Source organism: Ailuropoda melanoleuca, chromosome X, assembly GCF_002007445.2.
Source record: "Ailuropoda melanoleuca isolate Jingjing chromosome X, ASM200744v2, whole genome shotgun sequence".
Classification (NCBI taxonomy): domain Eukaryota; kingdom Metazoa; phylum Chordata; class Mammalia; order Carnivora; family Ursidae; genus Ailuropoda; species Ailuropoda melanoleuca.
The window spans coordinates 61,604,896-61,622,720 of record NC_048238.1 but is presented as its reverse complement, the minus strand read 5'-3'; the positions used below and the strand labels follow the sequence as shown (position 1 = coordinate 61,622,720).

Below are 17,825 nucleotides of genomic sequence, written 5' to 3'. Positions count from 1 at the left end.
GAGAAGAGGGTGACTGATGTGGTGGAATTTGGATATTCTTGAATCTCCATAGCATTTTCAACCATAACGTAGCAGAGAAATATTTTAGAACTGAATATTGTTAAACCTCTTTTATCATTGTAAAAGTGATTTGCCCAAGGTCTAAGAGTTAGTTGAGGACCGAGGAGCCAGTATAGAACCCAGTGATCTTGTGTTTACTGTCATAAACTCTTTGCACGAAACACCTACATGCTAAGCAGCCATGCGGGTAACATTACCATTCACACATTTAGTAGTTCTTGTGTTCTTGTTTTTGTTTTGTTTTGTTTTTTACACTTCCCAGAAACAAAATGGAATCACAATATACAATGATTAGAAAGCAGACTTTTACACATTCTATCTTAAGGGCTGGAGGATTTTAGTCTTTTACCAGAATGTAATAATAATAATAATAAACAGTGATAAGCATATACATAATTTTAAGAATTAGCACAGCACTCTGAATACAATAGTCACTCAAAAATGCTTATTGATGGTGATACCTTATTCAAAAAATAGTAATCTTATGGACAAAATTCACCAGGTTAATTTTAGACCTTTAGACTTGAAAGACTTTAAACAGCTTCAAAAAAGAATAAAATAAAATAAAAGACTTTAAACAGTTTCAGATCAATGTTTAAGCCAACAAAGAAACCCTTTCAAATATCACTGGCATTTTTTCCCCTGGCTCCATGCTCCCTGCAATGGTGGCTCTGGCTGTACTGAACTTGCTCAGAGCTTCTGGCTCCCACTAAGCTAGCGTGTCTGTCATCTCTAGCCACTGTCATGATCGTCTATAGGGACCTCATCAGCCATGATGAGATGTTCTCTGACATCTACAAGATCCTGGAGATCACAGATGGGCTGTGTCTGGAGGTGGAGGGGAAGATGGTCAGTAGAAAAAGGGTAAAATTAATGACTTGCTCACTGATGCAAATGCCTCTACTGAAGGTCCAGAGGGTGAGGGTACTGAAGCACACTAATTTGCAGGAAACCAGCTTCAAAAAAAAAAAAAAAACAAAAAAAAACCAAAACAACCTTACAAGAAGTACATCAAAGATCACATGAAATTAATCAAAGGCAAACTTGAAGAACAGAGGTCAGAAATAGTAAAACCTTTTATGACAAGGGCTGCACATCACATTCAAAAATTGCTAGTTCTTTATTGGTGAAAAATAAATCCGGGGGCATGGTTGCTCTGCTGGGCTACCAGGAGAATGGTGTGATCCCATATATGATTTTTTAAGGATGGTTTAGAAATGGAAAAATGTTAATGAATTTAGCTATTATTTTGGATGTATCACCTATTGTCATCACTGTCTGCTGCTCTTTATCCACACAAAGCCAGGACTTAGAAAAATGGGACTGATGTCATCTTGAACTCTTCATTTATTTTGACCTTTTTTTTATGATTTTATTTATTTGAGAGAGAGAGCACGCACATGAGCCAGGAGGAAGGTCAGAGGGAGAGGGAGAGGGAGAAGTAGACTTCCTGCTGAGCGGGGAGTCTGATGTAGGGCTCTGTCTTGGGACCCTGAGATCATGAACTGAGACAAAGGTAGATGCTTAACTGACTGAGCCACACAGGCACCCCTTGACCTTGATTTTATTTGGAATGGAGTCATTGTTTTCTAGGAAAAAAAAAAGAAATACATGTCATGTAGGTTGTCTAAAAATAAAAGGCATTTAAACTAATATATATACACACACACACATATATATATACACACACATATATAACATACACACATCTACAGGTCCCAGCAGTGATACATCATATATATATATATATATATATATATATATATATATCACCGTCATGGAGTCCTTCAGCTTCTACTTGAACACTTCTAGTGAGGGAGATCACTCCTTAAGAAAGTTATCTAGGTGCACCTGGGTGGCACAGCATTAAGCGTCTGCCTTCGGCTCAGGGAGTGATCCCGGTGTTATGGGATTGAGCCCCACATCAGGCTCCTCTGCTATGAACCTGCTTCTTCCTCTCCTACTCCCCCTGCTTGTGTTCCTTCTCTTGCTGGCTGTCTCTATCTCTGTTGAATAAATAAATTTTAAAAAATCTTTAAAAAAAAAGTAAGTTGTCTACTCCACTGTGACATCCCTTAATCATTCTAAAGCACTGAATTCTGACTTCCTGTAATTTCTACCAATTGATCCAAAAGTTGCCCTCTAAAGTGATACAGAGAAATACCCCTTTTGTACGTGAAATCCCTTAAAATACTTGAAGGCAATGAACATGGCCTCTCTCTCCATTCACATGTCAAATTTCCGTCCATAACAAGCATTTTCCTGTGTCAAACTGCCCTGGTTCTTTCCAAAAATTCCACATTTGAATTCATAACCAGACTTTAAACCAGCCTGATTACTCTCTTCAAGAATATCTGAAATTGTTGCACCTGGAAGGAAATCGTATCACTTAGGAGTCAGTAGAGCTACTAATGGTGTTTCTCTGGATTTCTATACAATAAAGGGAGCCAGAGCTGCACATTAGAGAAGCTGAGACAGTCCAACCATAGCATAGAAGCTCCCACATCTTTTTCTTTTTTCAATTTGGCATCCTATTAGAATGTGATCTGTGCAACTAATACCTTGTCTAGGAATGATCAAACATAGTTGTTTACTCCCCTTATAAAGCTCTAAATTTCTGTGCAAATAAACTTTCCACATCTTAAATTCTTAAGAACAAGTTTAAAAAAAAAAGCCCTCTGTTTTCAGAAGGCATTAAGTATGACTTCATCTATATCCTTGCTATGAAGCAAACTGTCAAAAATTACAACTACAGACATATCTCATTTTATTGCGCATGGTTTCATTACAGTTCACAGGTATTGAATGTTTTACAAATTGAAGGTTTGTGGCAACACTGCTTCAAGCAAGGTTATCACACCATTTTTAAAACATTTGCTCACTTTGCATCTCTGTGTCACATTTTGTTAATTCTCACAATATTTCAAAATTAAAAAAATATTGTATTTGTTATGGTGATTTGTGATTAGGAATCTTTTATGTGACTCTTGTAGTAGCTTTGGGGCACCACAAATCATGCCCATACAAAATGGTGAGTATCACTGATAAATGTTGTGTGCATTCTGACTGCTCCACCAACCAACCTTCCTTGATCTCTCTCCCTCTCCTTGGTCCTCCATATTCCCTGAGACACAACAATATTGAAATTAGGCCAATTGATAACCCTAGAGTGGCCTCTAAGTGTACAAATGAAAAGAAGAGTTACATGTCTCTCACTTTAAGTCAAAAGCTAAAAATGATTAAGCTTAGAGAGGGAAGCATCTAAAAAGGTGAGATAGACAGAAAGCTAGGGCTCTTGTACCAAATAGTTAGCCAAGTTTTGAATGCAAAAGAAAAGTACTTGAAGGAAATTAAGAGTACTATTCCAGTGAATACACATGATAAGAAGTGGAACAGCTTTATTGTTGATATGGAAAAAAAGTTTTAGTGTCTTGAAGATCAAACCAGTCACAACATTCCCTTAAGGCAAAGCCTAATTCAGAGCATAACCCTAACTCTCTTCAATTCTATGAAGACTGAGGGAGGTGAAGAAGCTGAAGAAGAAAAGTTTGAAGCTAGAAGTGGTTGGTTCATGAGGTTTAAGGAAAGAAGCTCTTTCCATAACATAAAAGTACAAAATGAAGTAGCAAGTGCTGATGTAGAAGATGCAGCAAGTTATCCAGTAGGTCTAGCTAAGAAAATTAATGAAGATGGCAAAACTAACCAACAGATTTTCAATGTAGATGAAAGAGCTTTATATTGAGAGAAGATGCTATCTAAGATTTTCATAGCTAAGAGAAGTCAGTGCCTGGCTCCAAAGCTTTAAAGAACAGACGGCTGACTGTTGTTCTGGGCTGATGTAGCTGGTGACTTTAAATCAAAGCCAATGCCAGCTGACCATTCCAAAAATCCTAGGGCCCTTAAGAATTATGTTAAATCTACCCTGCCTGTGCTCTAAAAATGAAACAACAAAGCCTGAATGACAGCATATTTGTTAACAGCATGGGTTACTAAATTTTAATCCCACTGCTGAAGCCTTTTGTTCAGACAAAAATATTCCTTTCAAAATATTACTGCTCATTGACAATGTACCTGGCCACCCAAGAGTTCTGATGGAAATGTACAATGAGATTAATGTTGTTTTTATTATTTGGAAACACTGGTAAATGAGGAATAACTATTTTTTTAAGTAAGCTCTACACCCAATGTGGGGCTTAAACTGATGACCCTGAAATCAAGAGTTGTATGCTCCACCAACTGAGCCAGTGAGGTGCCCCAAAAAGCATTGAATATATGTTAGGGCAATTGACTTTTCTCCCAAGCAAAATGGGTAACTTGGATGATTTTTAAGTAAAAGATTGACATGATCTAATTGGGGTTTAGTACAACCACTCTAGTTTCTGAGTAAAAAATGGATGGGAGAGAAAAAAAAATTGGAGTTTGCAAATTCCAAATGAAGCTATTGAAGAAATCCAGGACACACACACAGAGAGAAAGTGGTAATCATATTTTAATGTGAAACATGTGAATGAATTTAAAGGATATTCAGAGGACATAATTGATAGTAAATGTACTTTGGTAGGATAGTCAGGAGGAGTTACCAAATACAGAGTTGGCTATGTGGGTTGGAGAAAGAATTGGGGGTAGAGGTTTAGATGTGGGAATTTTAAGCATACAGATGGTTATTGAATTTATGAGCTTTATTTGTATACCTTCTAAGACATCTATTCTGCAGCCCATGGAATAAGGAGTAATAATTTTGACATTCAAGTCTTGTTTAAGAAATACATTTCATAAGACTATAGCTGCCATAGATAGTGATTCCTCAGATGGATCTGGGAAAAGTAAATTAAAAAACTTCTGGAAAGGACTCACCATTCTAGATGTCATTAAGAACATTTGTGATTCATGGGAAGAGGTTAAAATATCAATATTAACAGTAGTTTGGAAGAAGTTGATTGAAACTCTCATGGATGACTTAAAGAGGTTCAAAACTGAAGGAAGTAACTGCAAATGTGGTGGAAATAGCAATAGAACTAGAATTAGAAGTCAAGCCTGAATATATGACTGAATGCCTGCAATCTCATAATAAAGCTATAATGGAATGGGAGTTGCTTCTTATGGATAAGCAAAGAAAGTGGTTTCTTGAGACAATCTATTTCTGGTGAAAATGCTGTGAATATTATTAAAATGACAACAAAGTATTTAAATATTAAACTTAGTTGACAAAGCAGTGCATGTTTGAGAGGATGGAATTCCAGTATTGAAAGAATTTCTACTGTAGGTACAATGCTATCAAACAGCATCACATGCTATAGAGAAATTGTTTATAAAGGAAGAGTCAACCAACATGGTAATCATCACTGTTGTCTTATTTTAAGAAATTGCCACAGCCACACTAACCTTCACAACCACCAACCTGATCAGTGAGCAGCCATTAATATGGAGGCAAGACCCTCCACACACCAAAATATTACGACTTGCTGTAAGTTCACATGATAGTTAGCATTTTTAACAACAAAGTATGTTTAAATTAAGGTATATCTTTTAGAGATAATGCTATTGCACACATAGTAGACTATAGTATAGTATAAACATAACTTTTATATGCACTGGGAACACACACACACAAAAACCATTTGACTCACTTCATTGCAATATTCAGTTTATTGTGGTGATCTGGAACTGAACCTGCAATATCTCCAATTTATGCCTGCATACTTGAACATCCTGCACAGTTGCAGAAAGATTAATTAGACCCTAGACAGTCTGCAGATTGTCCTTCAAAAGATGGAGACTTTAGAAATATGCTTACCTCTACCAAAAGGGAATGGTAAAGATTAAATTGTCAATGCTTTAGTTATGTAGGTCAAACCAGAAGATTAAGAAATTTCTAGCAGGCAGAAAAGTAAATTGTAAGAAGTAATTAGTAGTTATCAGAGCTATTTCTAGAAAGGTATGGGCTATCTCTAAGGGAGAGTGATAACAGTGGGGGTAGTGATGGTGCATATTGTTGTTCAGTTTGCACACTGTACTCAGGTACCGAGTCAAGGGATTAAAGGGGTGCTGAAATGAAGTTTTGCACCACTTGCCAAGATTTGCAGCCTGAGAATGAAAGACAGCCTGAAAGTGGCATCCTGTTAGAACTAATATAGCCAGGGGGTCACTGTTCTCTAATTTGCATAAAAATACACTGATTGTGACCCTCAGGCCAACACTTGTGCTTTACATCCCTTGCCTTTCCTCATTTATACTTAGATGAAATTAGACCTTTAACAAAAAATAAAACATAAAATAATGTATAAATTTAGAAGGGTTAGTTAGAGGTAGAATGTCTTTCTCATTGTTTATAGCCTAAATATCAGTGAACAAATATTTTAAAGCATCTACAATATGCCAGATAGTTTGACACAATTAAGAATAAGATGGGCACCAGTTTTACACATATGGATATTGCAGTCTGTTTAATCTAGTGGGAAAGTTTATGGACTGTACTCAGACCTTTTCTTGTTAAAGTGTAATCTAAGGGAGCCATCATATTCTCCCTTAAAGTTAGCATCTCAGTAACTTCCAAGTTCCTAGAGTGAAGCCCGACACTCCACAGAAATCCTGAAGCTTAGAGTGATAATCCTCACCCCTAAAGGACAGCCTACTTATGAATGATTTAAACTCAAAGCAAAATTGATGAATTGGAGAGTAGAAGAATAAAAAGACCATCCAGAACCAAACATGGTTGACCCGGAACCTCTTTAATGCATTGCTGTATGTGAGGTTTTGCAAGGGTGTGGGGAATGTTTTTTTTTTGGTTGTTGTTATTTTTGTCTTTCTCTTGAAATAGTTTCTCCTCCTTAAATTTCCACAATAATTCTTTGACAATTTTTAGCAGCTTAACTTTAACCAATATAAATATGTACTTTTGGATATGGTGCTCAAAGAGGAAAAAATATAACTTTTTATACCTAAACAGCAGTTTACCAAGGGTGTTCATACCATTCTTCTGTTGATTCTTGTGACAACACCCTAAGGTAGACAAGGCAGCCTTATTTTTCCAATTTTAGATGAGGAAACTAAAACTCAAAAATAATTAAAAGATTTGCCTCTAGGCATATGATAAATAAATGATAGAAGTGAAAATCAAATCCAGGATTCTCCACTGGAAGTTTTCTCCTGCTTTGTCAAAGATTAATGACCATAAAGTCGAGGGTCCATTTCTAGAGTCTCGATTCTGTTCCACTGGTCTATGTATCTGGTTTTGTGCCAGTACCATGCTGTCTTGGTGATCTCAGCTTTGTAGTATAGCTTGAAATCAGGCAACATGATGCCCCCAGCTTTGTTTTTCTTTTTCAACATTTCCTTGGTGATTCAGGGTCTTTTCTGGTTCCACACAAATTTTAGGATTATTTGTTCCAGCTCTTTGAAAAATGTCATTGGTATTTTGATTGGGATGGCATTGAAAGTGTAGATTGCTCTGGGTAGCATAGACATTTTAACCGTGTTTATTCTTCCTATCCATAAGCATGGAATGTTTTTCCATGTTTTTGTGTCTCCTTCAGTGTCTTTCATTAGTGTTCTGTAGTTCCTAGCATATAGATCCTTTACGTCTCTGGTGAAGTTTATTCCGAGATATCTTATGTTTTTTGGTCCTATTGTAAATGGAATCAATTCCCTAATTTCTCTTTCTTCAGTCTCATTGTTCAAGTATAGAAATGCAACTGATTTCTGATCATTGATATTGTATCCTACCACATTACTGAATTGTATGAGTTCTAGTAATTTGGGGGTGGAGTCTTTTGGGTTTTCCATATAGAGTATCACGTCATATGTGAAGAGAGAGAGATTGACTTCTCCTTTGCCAATTTAAATACCTTTTATTCTTTTTTGTTGTCTGATTGCTCTTGCTAGGAATTCTAGTACTGTGTTGAACAATAATGGTGAGAGTGGGCATTCTTGTCCTGCTCCTGACATTAAGGAAAAGGCTGTCAGCTTTTCCCTGTTGAGAATGATATTTGCTGTAGGCTTTTCATAGATGGTTTTTATGAAATTGAGGGATGTACCCTCAGGAAAGGATGCTGTATTTTGTCAAATGCTTTTTCTGCATCTATTGAGAGGCTCATATGGTTCTTGTGTCTTCTCTTATTAATGTGATCTATCACACTGATCAATTTGCGAACGGTGAACCACCCTTGCACCCCAGGGATGAATCCCACTTGGTCGTGATGGATAATCCTTTTAATGTACTGTTGGATCCTATTAGCTAGGATCTTGTTGAGCATTTTGGCATCCATATTCATCAGGGATACTGGTCTGTAATTCTTGTTTTAATAGGGTCTTTTCCTGGTTTGGGGATCAAGGTAATACTGGCCTCATAGAATGAGTTTGGTAGTTTTCCTTCTGTTTCTATTTTTTGAAAAGAAGAATAGGTATTATTTCTTCTTTGAATGTTTGGTAGAATTCCCCAGGGAATCTGTCAGGCCCCGGACTCTTGTTTTTGTGGAGGTTTTTGATCACTAATTCAATCTCTTCATGATTAATTGGTCTGTTTAGGTAATAAATTTATTCCTGTTTCAGTCTTGGAAGTTTATAGGCTTCCAGGAAGACATCCATTTCTTCCAGGTTGTTCAATTTATTGGCATATAGTTGTTGATAATAGTTTCTAATGATCCTTCCTATTTCCTTGGTGCTGCTCGTGATCTCTCCCCTTTCATTCATAATTTTATTAATTTGAGTCTTTCTCTACTCTTTTGAATAAGTCTGGCCAGTGGCTTATCAATCTTATTTATTCTTTCAAAGAACCAGCTTCTAGGTTTGTTGATCTGCTCTACTCTGCTCCTGGTTTCTAATTTGTTGATCTCTTCTCTAATCTTGATCAACTGCCTTCTCATGCATGGGTTAGGTCTGTTCTTCTGTTCTAACTCCAGCTTCTTTTTTTTTTTTTTTAGGTTTCTCTCTTGTTCTTTTTTTTTTAATGTTTTTTTTTATTATATTATGTTAGTCACCATACAGTACATCCCTGGTTTCTGATGTAAAGTTCGATGATTCATTAGTTGCATATAACACCCAGTGCACCACGCAATACGTGCTCTCCTTACTACCCATCACCAGTCTATCCCATTCCCCCACCCCCTCCCCTCTGATTCCCTCAGTTTGTTTCTCAGAGTCCATAGTCTCCCATGCTTCATTCCCCCTTCTGATTACCCCCCCTTTCTTTATCTCCAGCTTCTTAAGGTGAGAATATAAGGACTGCATTTTAGATTGTTCTATTCTTTTGAGTGAGGCTTAGATGGTTGTGTATTTTCACCTGAGGACCGCCTTTGCAGTGTCGCATAGGTTTGGACCAATGTCTTTTCATTCTTATTAGTTTCCATAAATTGCTTTTGTTCTTCTTTAATTTCCTGGTTTACCCAATCATTCTTGAGCAGGATGGTTCTTAGTTTCCAATTGTTTGAGTTTCTTCCAAATTTTTCCTTGTGATTGAGTTCCAGTTTCAAAGCATTGTGGTTTGAGAATATGCAGTGAATAATCTCAGTCTTTTGGTATCAGTTGAGACCTGTTTTGTGACCCTAGTAATGTTGCACATTTTTTCATGTGTCTGTGGCCATTTGTATGTCTTCTTTGGAGAAGTGTCTGTTCATGTCTTCTGCCCATTTCTTGACTGAATTCTTTGTTTTGGGGTGTTGAGTTTGAGAGTTCCTTATAGATCTTGGAGACCAGCCCTTTATCTGTAATGTCATTTGCAAATATCTTCTCCCATTCCGTGGGTTGCCTCTTAATTTTGTTGACTGTTTCCTTTGTTGTACAAAAGCTTTTTATCTTGATGAAGTCCCAAAAGTTTATTTTTGCTTTTGTTTTCCTTGCTTTTAGAGACGTGTCTTACAAGAAATTGCTGTGGCCAATGTCGAAGAAGTTATTGCCTATGTTCTTCTCTAAGATTTTGATGGATTCCTATCTCACATTTAAGTTTTTCATCAATTTTGAGCTTACTTTTGTGTGTGGTGAAGGAGAATGGTACAGTTTCGTTCTTCTGTATATAGTTGTCCAATTTTCCCAGCGCAATTTATTGAAGAGGTTTTTTTTTTTTCCATTGGGTATTCTTTCCTAATTTTCGAAGATTAGTTGACCATAGAGTTGAGGGTCCATTTCTAGGGTCTCTATTCTGTTCCATTGATATACGTGTCTGTTTTTGTGACAATACCATGCTACCTTGATGATCACAGCATTGTAATATAGCTTGAAGTCAGACATTGTGATGCCACCAGCTTTGGTTTTCTTTTTCAACATATTTCCCTGATGACTTTGGGTCTTTTCTGGTTCCATACAAATTCTAGGATTGTTTGTTCCAGCTCTGTGAAAAATGTCAATGGTATTTTCACAGAGATTACATTGAAAGTGTAGATTATTCTGGGGAGTATAGTCATTTTAACAATGTTTATTCTTCCTATCCATGAACATGGAATGTTTTTCCATCTCTTTCTGTAATCCTCAATTTCTTTCATATGTATTCTAGTTTCTAGAATTTCGATCCTTTACCTCTTTGGTTAGGTTTATTCTCATGTATCTTATGGTTTTTGGAGCTATTGTAAATGGAATCAATCCCTTAATCTCTCTTTCCTCATTCCTCAGGTAACATTGTTAGTGTATACAATGGCAACTGATTCTTGTGCATTGATTTTGTATCTTGCCATGTCGCTGAATTGCTGTATGAGTTCTAGTAATTTGCGGGTGGAGTTTTTTGGGTTTTCCACATAAAGTACCATGTCATCTGTGAAGAGAGAGAGTTTGACTTCTTCTTTGCCCATTTGAATGCCATTGATTTCTTTTTGTTGCCTAAATGCTGAGGCTAGGAATTCTAGTATTTCACAATTGTTGAACAATTGTGGTGAGAGTGGACATCCATATCGTGTTCCTGACCTTAAAGGAAAAGCTCTGAGTTTTTCCCCATTGAGAATGATATTCACTGTAGGCTTTTCATAGATGGCTTTTATGATATTGAGGTATATAGCCTCTATCCCTATACTCTGAAGACTTTTAATCAGGAAAGGATGCTGTATTTCATCAAAAACTTTTTCTGCATCAATTGAGAGGATCATATGGTTCTCGTCTTTTCTTTTACTAATGTGCTCTATTATGTTGATTGATTTGTGAATGTTGAACCACCCTTGCACCAGGAAGAAATCCCACTTGGTCATGATGGATAATCATTTGAATGTACTGTTGGATCTTATTGGCTAGGATTTTGTTGAGTATTTTGGCATCCATATTCATCAGGTACATTGGTCTGTAATTCTTTTTTATGGAGTCTTTGTCTGGTTTTAGGATCAGGGTAATACTGGCCTCAGAGAGTGAGTGGAAATTTTCCTTCCATTTCTATTTTTTGAAACAGTGTCAGTGGGTTAGGTATTTCTTCTTTAAATGTTTGGTAGAATTCCCCTGGAAAGCCATCTTGCTCTGTACTGTTGTTTTTTGGGAGCTTTTTGATTGCTGCTTAAATTACCTTACTGGTTATTGGTCTATTCAGATTGTTTCTTCCTGTTTCAGTCTTTGTAGTTTGAAAGTTTCCAGGAATGCATGCATTTTTTCCAGATTGCTTAATTTGTTGGCATATAGTTGCTGGTAATAATTTCTAAAAATTGTCTCTATTTAATTGGTGTTAGTTGTTATCTCTCCCCTTTCATTCATGATTTTACTGATTTGGGTCCTTTCCCTTTTCTTTTGGATAAGTCTAGCCAGAGGTTTATTGATCTTATTAATTCTTTGAAAGAACCAGCTTCTAGTTTTGTTGATCAGTTCTACTGTTTTTCTGGTTTCTATTTCACTGATTTCTGGTCTAGTCTTTATTATTTCTCTTCTCCTTCTTGGTTTAGGCTTTATTTGTGATTTTTTCTCCAGGTTCTTTAGGTATAAGTTAACTTGCACATTTGGGATTTTTCTAATTTTTTTAGAGAGGCTTGGATGGCTATGTATTTCCCTCTTAGGACACACTTTGCAGTATCCCATAGTTTTTGTACCAATGTATATTCATTCTCTTTAGTTTCAATGAATTGTTTACGTTCTTCTTTAATTTCCTGGTTGACCCAATCATTCTTGAGCAGGGTGCTCTTTAACTTCCAAGTGTTTCAGTTCCTTCCAAATTTGTTCTTGTGATTGAGTTCCAGTTTCAAAGCATTGTGGTTGAAGATATGCAGGAGATAATCTCAATCTTTTGGTATCAGTTGAGTCTTGATTTGTGACCCAGTATGTGGTCTATTCTGGGGAAAGTTCCATGTGCACTCGAGAAGAATGAATATTCTGTTGTTTTAAATAGCAATGTTCTGTATATATCTCTGAAGTCCATCTGGTCCAATGTGTCTTTCAAAGCTCTTGTTTCTTTGATGATCTTCTGCTTATATGATCTGTCCATTGCTGTGAGTGGAGTGTTGAGGTCTCCTACTAGTAATGCATTATTATCAATAAGTTTCTTTATTTTGGTTATTAGTTGGTTTATATAATTGGTTGCTCCGATGTTGGGGGCATATACATTTACATTTGTTAGATATTCTTGTTGGGTAGACCCTTTATGTATCATATAGTATCCCTCTGCATCTCTTACTGTGGTCTTTGGTTTAAAATCTAATTTGTCTGATATGAGGATTGCTACCCCAGCTTTCTTTTGAGGTCCATTAGTGTGGTGGATGGATCTCCATCCCCTCACTTTCAATCTGGAGGTGTCTTTAAGTTAAAAATGAGTCCCTTTCAGAGAGCATATGGATGGGTCCTGCTTTTTATCCAAACTGTAACCCTGTGTCTTTTCATGGGAACATTCAGCCCGTTTACATTCAGGATAACTATTGAAAGATATGAATTTAGTGCCATTGTATTGCATTTAAGTCCTTCTTTCTATATATTTTCTCTGTTTCCTTCTGGTCTTTGTGACTCTTGGGGTGTCTCTACATTTACACAATACCCCCTAATATGTCTTGTAGGGCTGGCTTGCTGGTAGCATATTCTTTCAGTTTTTGCCTGTCCTGAAATGTCTTTATCTCTCCATCCATTCTGAATGACAGCCTTGCTGGATAAAGTATTCTTGGCTGCATGTTCTTTTCATTTAGTACACTGAATATGTGTTGCCAGCCCTTTCTGTCTTGCCAGGTTTCTGCAGACTCATCTGACATTATTCTGATGTTCCTCCCTCCATATGTAAGGAACCTCCTCTCCCTGGCTATTCTTAGGATTGTTTCTGTGGCTGTATAATTTGCAAGCTTCACTATTATATGTCAGGGTGTTGATCTATTTTTATTGATTTTGGGAGAGGTCTTTTCAGCCTCTTGGACTCAAATGCTTATTGCTTTCTGCAGATTAGGGACATTCTTGGCATGATTTGCTCAAATACAACTTCTAGCTCTCTCTCTCTCTCTCTCTCTCCACTCCCTTGGGGATCCCAATAATTCTGATTTTGGAATGTTTCATGGTATCATTCATCTCTCCAATCCTTTTCTCATGTGCTAATTCCAGCCTATCTCTGTTTTCCTCAGCTTCCTTCCTTCCCATCAGCTTATCTTCTAGATAACTAATTCCCTCTTCTGCTGCTTTGACCCTGGCTGTTAGAGTATCCAATTTAGACCGTATCTCATTCATAGCATTTTTTTTAGTTCAGCTGATTATATCTCATTTCTGCTCTTAGAGATTCTATATTGTCTTTAATGCTTTTTCAAGCCTAGCCACTGATATTATGATTGCTTTCCTAAATTCTATTTCTGACACCTTGCTTATATCCATATCCATTAGTCCTGTGTCAGAGGACATTGTCTCTGGTTCTTTTCTTTGTTGAGAGTTCCTCACCTGGTCATTCTTTCGAGAGATGGTTGAGTGAATGAGCATAGTCCAAAATACCAACCACAATCCAAGGAAGATGCACCCTAGCAAAATCCGGAGTGTTCCAAATCCACCCTGAAAAAGCAAAGCCAAAATGAAACACAAGAATAAAATTTTAAAACTTAAATATTAAAAATAATGGAGGAGGGCTATAATCTCTCCGTGTGGACAAAAGAGGGTGTTTCAGTTGTTCCAGGATATATTTTCATCTGTGTGTTAGAGGACACTACATCCCAAAATTATAAGGAAAGTAAAACATATATATATGTAAATTTTAATAGTGAAAAATGACTACATTAAAGCATATATGTATAAAAATATGTGTGAGAAAATACAAGTTTAAAAGCTACTATGAAATATAAGTTGATATGATAAACATCTAGCTGAAATGAGAAGGTAAAAAGAAAAAAAACAAACAAAAAAGTATAAGAAAAACAAAAAGAAAAGAAGAATTTTCTCTAAAAAATAAACAAGTTGTGAAGCCACACCTGCAGCTCAATATATAATTTCTCACCTTGCCCTGGAATTTTATAGTCTTATGGGATCCATAGTGTTGTCGTCCATCTGTTCTTCCACCCTGTCTTCTGGGGGAGGGGTGTGCCACACTGTTTCTCAGGTAACTGTGCCTGTGCCGGGGTGCCCCACTGCCTGTCAGTGGGATGAGCTCAGTGGAAACCATATTCTGTGTGGTCTCCTGCGTGGTTTTTGTTCCCTGGGGGTTTTCCTCCCCTCTTCAGAGGATCAGAGCAAAAATGGCTGAAGCCAAACCTCTGGCCCAGAGATGAAAATTCAGCCTGCCTTTTAATAAACCCTCCAGGACAGTCTCCACTTCTGTATGCAATGGGGGGGGCTCAGGCTCCCCAGTGCACACCCCCAGCAACTCTTTCAGGGGTAACCACAGGACCCAGGAGTTCCACTGTCCTTTGTGATTCTAAAACCAAAAGCAGACATGGGATCACGAGTGCACCCAAACCTCCTGGATCATGTTGGAGAACTGCTCTAAAGCCCTTTCTGGGTCACTACCACTCTGTGAGTTTTTGCCCAGTGGGGTGCAAGTTCCAGATTTTTTCAGGCTGCCCAGGAGAAGAGTGATAATCGATTGGCCCGTCTTGCAGTTTATGGCAATGCAAGTTGAGAGTCCCTTCCTGAGCTAGCTGACCATAACCTGCTTCCTGGCTCCACTGTTCAGGTTCTCTACTGGTTCAGGGCCCTCCCTTTTGCTCTGCATCTCCTCATATCCTGAGACCACAATGCCCTACCTAGAATTCTGCCTTTTCATTTCCAGAGCCCCTTTCATAGTGATGTCTCTCCCTAGAGCATATTTATAAGGGTTCCAATTTTGGCTCCAGTGTTATATCACTTTCCAGGAGCCATCTTATGGAGGTTCCATCCCTTTCTGTTTATCTTCCAATATCTCCCCATAGATTCACAATTCTGCACATCCTACCTTGCAAAAAGCAGTCACTTTTCTGCTTGTAGAAATCCAGGTATATATTCTTACATCTCAGGCTGATTTCATGGGTGTTCAAAATGGTTTGGTAGATACCCAGCTAAATTCAGAGAACCAGTTGAAATGGGTTCCCCTACTCATCTGCCATCTTTCTTCATTCTCGAATTTAAATAAAATAAAATAATGTTTTCAGTGGAAATGAAATAACCTAACAGACTTCATTTCCAAATGTTTTATTAGTCAGGTGTGTGTGTGTGTATAAATAAAGTGGAACTACAATGAAAAATGAAACTCTCATGATAATACTCTCCTAAAGATGAAAAGAATTCTCATATTTACATGTATTCCTCTAAGAAAGCATCACTACTAGCCTTGACATTGGGCAACAAGCTAAGACTGACTCTAGTGACTTCCTCATACCATTTTTTTCAGATCATTAGTATTTTGGAAGGCATTTGTTCAGAATCTCATTTACAATTCCTTAGCCAGAGTTTGATTCTCTTTGATTTTTACTGATTTATGGAAATTAAAATAACATAGAATATAAGGAAATATCTGGTCAGAAACATGAAAACCAAATAACAAAAGGAAATGTCTTATTTCTTCTTTTCCTGATTTATTTCAGATTTTCCATTGCTACAAAAAACACAGATTCATCAAAAATGCCAGAACAGTTTTCTCCAGATTAAGAAAAGATTTACAAATAAAACTGATCTCTAGGACCTGACGTTTTGTTATAATTGGATTTTAAACAAAATAACACTGACGACAGCATTAAAAGATGAGGAAGATAATGGGTCCAAGGTAAACTTCAAAGTCATCATATCTTAACCCCAGCTTCCCAAAAATACTGTACAAAACTCTTCTTTCTTCAGACATGAATATAGTTTGCTTGGATTGCCCAGGTATTCCAAGCCATACAAAATCAACAATTTTCGTTTGATCTGAATCCTATGCTCCAGTTCTATTGGACTATCAGGATTTCCCAAGTGTACATATGCCATCCTAAACACTAAGCCTTTGCTCATGCTACTACTTTTGCTTATAACCTTCTCATCTCATTTCCACTTGCCCAAATTCTGCCCATATTTCAAGGTCCAGATCACATGCCAAACCCATGAAGTCATACAGATTCTTACAGAACTTTGCTTCAAAATCTATGACCTTTCTGTTCACACTCTGCCTTCTATGTTAAATGCTAAGCATTTTCCTTTGTTTTTCTTCTACTTCAAGTTTTTATTGAATTCCACTTAGTTAACATACAGTGTGATATCAGTTTCAGATGTAGGATTTGATGATTCATGACTTACATACAAGACCCAGTGCTCATGACAAGTCCCTTCCTTAATACCCATCACCTATTTAACCCACCCCCTGACAAACTCCCCTAGAGTAGCAATCACTTTGTTCTGTAAATTTAAGTGACTGTCCTGAATTGACTTAATCATTTTTCCATATATTCATCTGATTTATTTCTTAAATTCCACATATGAGTGAAATAATATGGTATTTGTCTTACTCCGAGTTATTTCACTTAGCTTAATACTTTCTAGCTCCACCAAGCTCGTTGTAAATGGCAAGATTTCTTTCTTTCTCATACCTAAGAAATAAGAAACATCCATAATGTTTTCCAGAGTGGCTGCACCATAAACAAACAGTGTAAGAGCGTTCCTTCTCTGCATCCTCAACAAAACCCGCTGTCTCCTGAATTGTCAATTTTAGTGATTCTGACAGGTGTGAGGTGATATCTCATTTGTAGTTTTTATTTGTATTTCCCTGATGATGAGTAATGCTGAGAATCTTTTCATGTGTCTGTTAGCCATTTGTATGCCTTCTTTGGGAAAAAATGTCTATTCATGTCTTCCACCCATTTTTTAACTAGGTTATTTCTTTTATGGATATTCATTTTTATAAGTTCTTTATATATTTTGGAAAATAACCCTTTATCAGAGAGGTCATTTGCAAATGTGTTCTCCAATTCTGAAGGTTGTCTTTCAGTTTTGATTATTGTTTCCTTTGCAGTACAGAATATTTTATTTTCATAAAATCCCAATATATTGTTTTTGCTTTTCTTACCATTGTGTCCAGAGAATTCCTGAGTAATAAATTCCTACTGCTCATGGAAAACAGGTTATAGCCTGTGTTCTCCTCTAGGATTTTGGTGACTTCTTTTTTTTTTCTTTTTTTTTAATTATATTATGTTAATCACCATACAGTACATCCCCAGATTCCGATGTAAAGTTTGATGCTTCATTAGTTGCGTATAACACCCAGTGCACCATACAATACGTGCCCTCCTTACTACCCATCACCAGTCTATCCTATTCCCCAACTCCCTCCCCTCTGAAGTCTTCAGTTTGTTTCTCACAGTTCCNAACTCCCTCCCCTCTGAAGTCTTCAGTTTGTTTCTCACAGTACATAGTCTCTCATGTTTCATTGCCCCTTCTGATTACCCCCCTTTTCTTTATCCCTTTCTTCCCCTACCGAT

General features: G+C 37.0%; 1 protein-coding gene and 1 pseudogene across 1 annotated transcript in view; both read left to right on the top strand.

Moving 5' to 3' along the window:
- HDX (highly divergent homeobox) overlaps positions 1 to 17,825 on the top strand; it is a 284,176-nt gene that overhangs the window by 236,447 nt on the left and 29,904 nt on the right. The window lies entirely within an intron of this gene.
- LOC100481965 lies at positions 805 to 1,292 on the top strand (annotated as a pseudogene).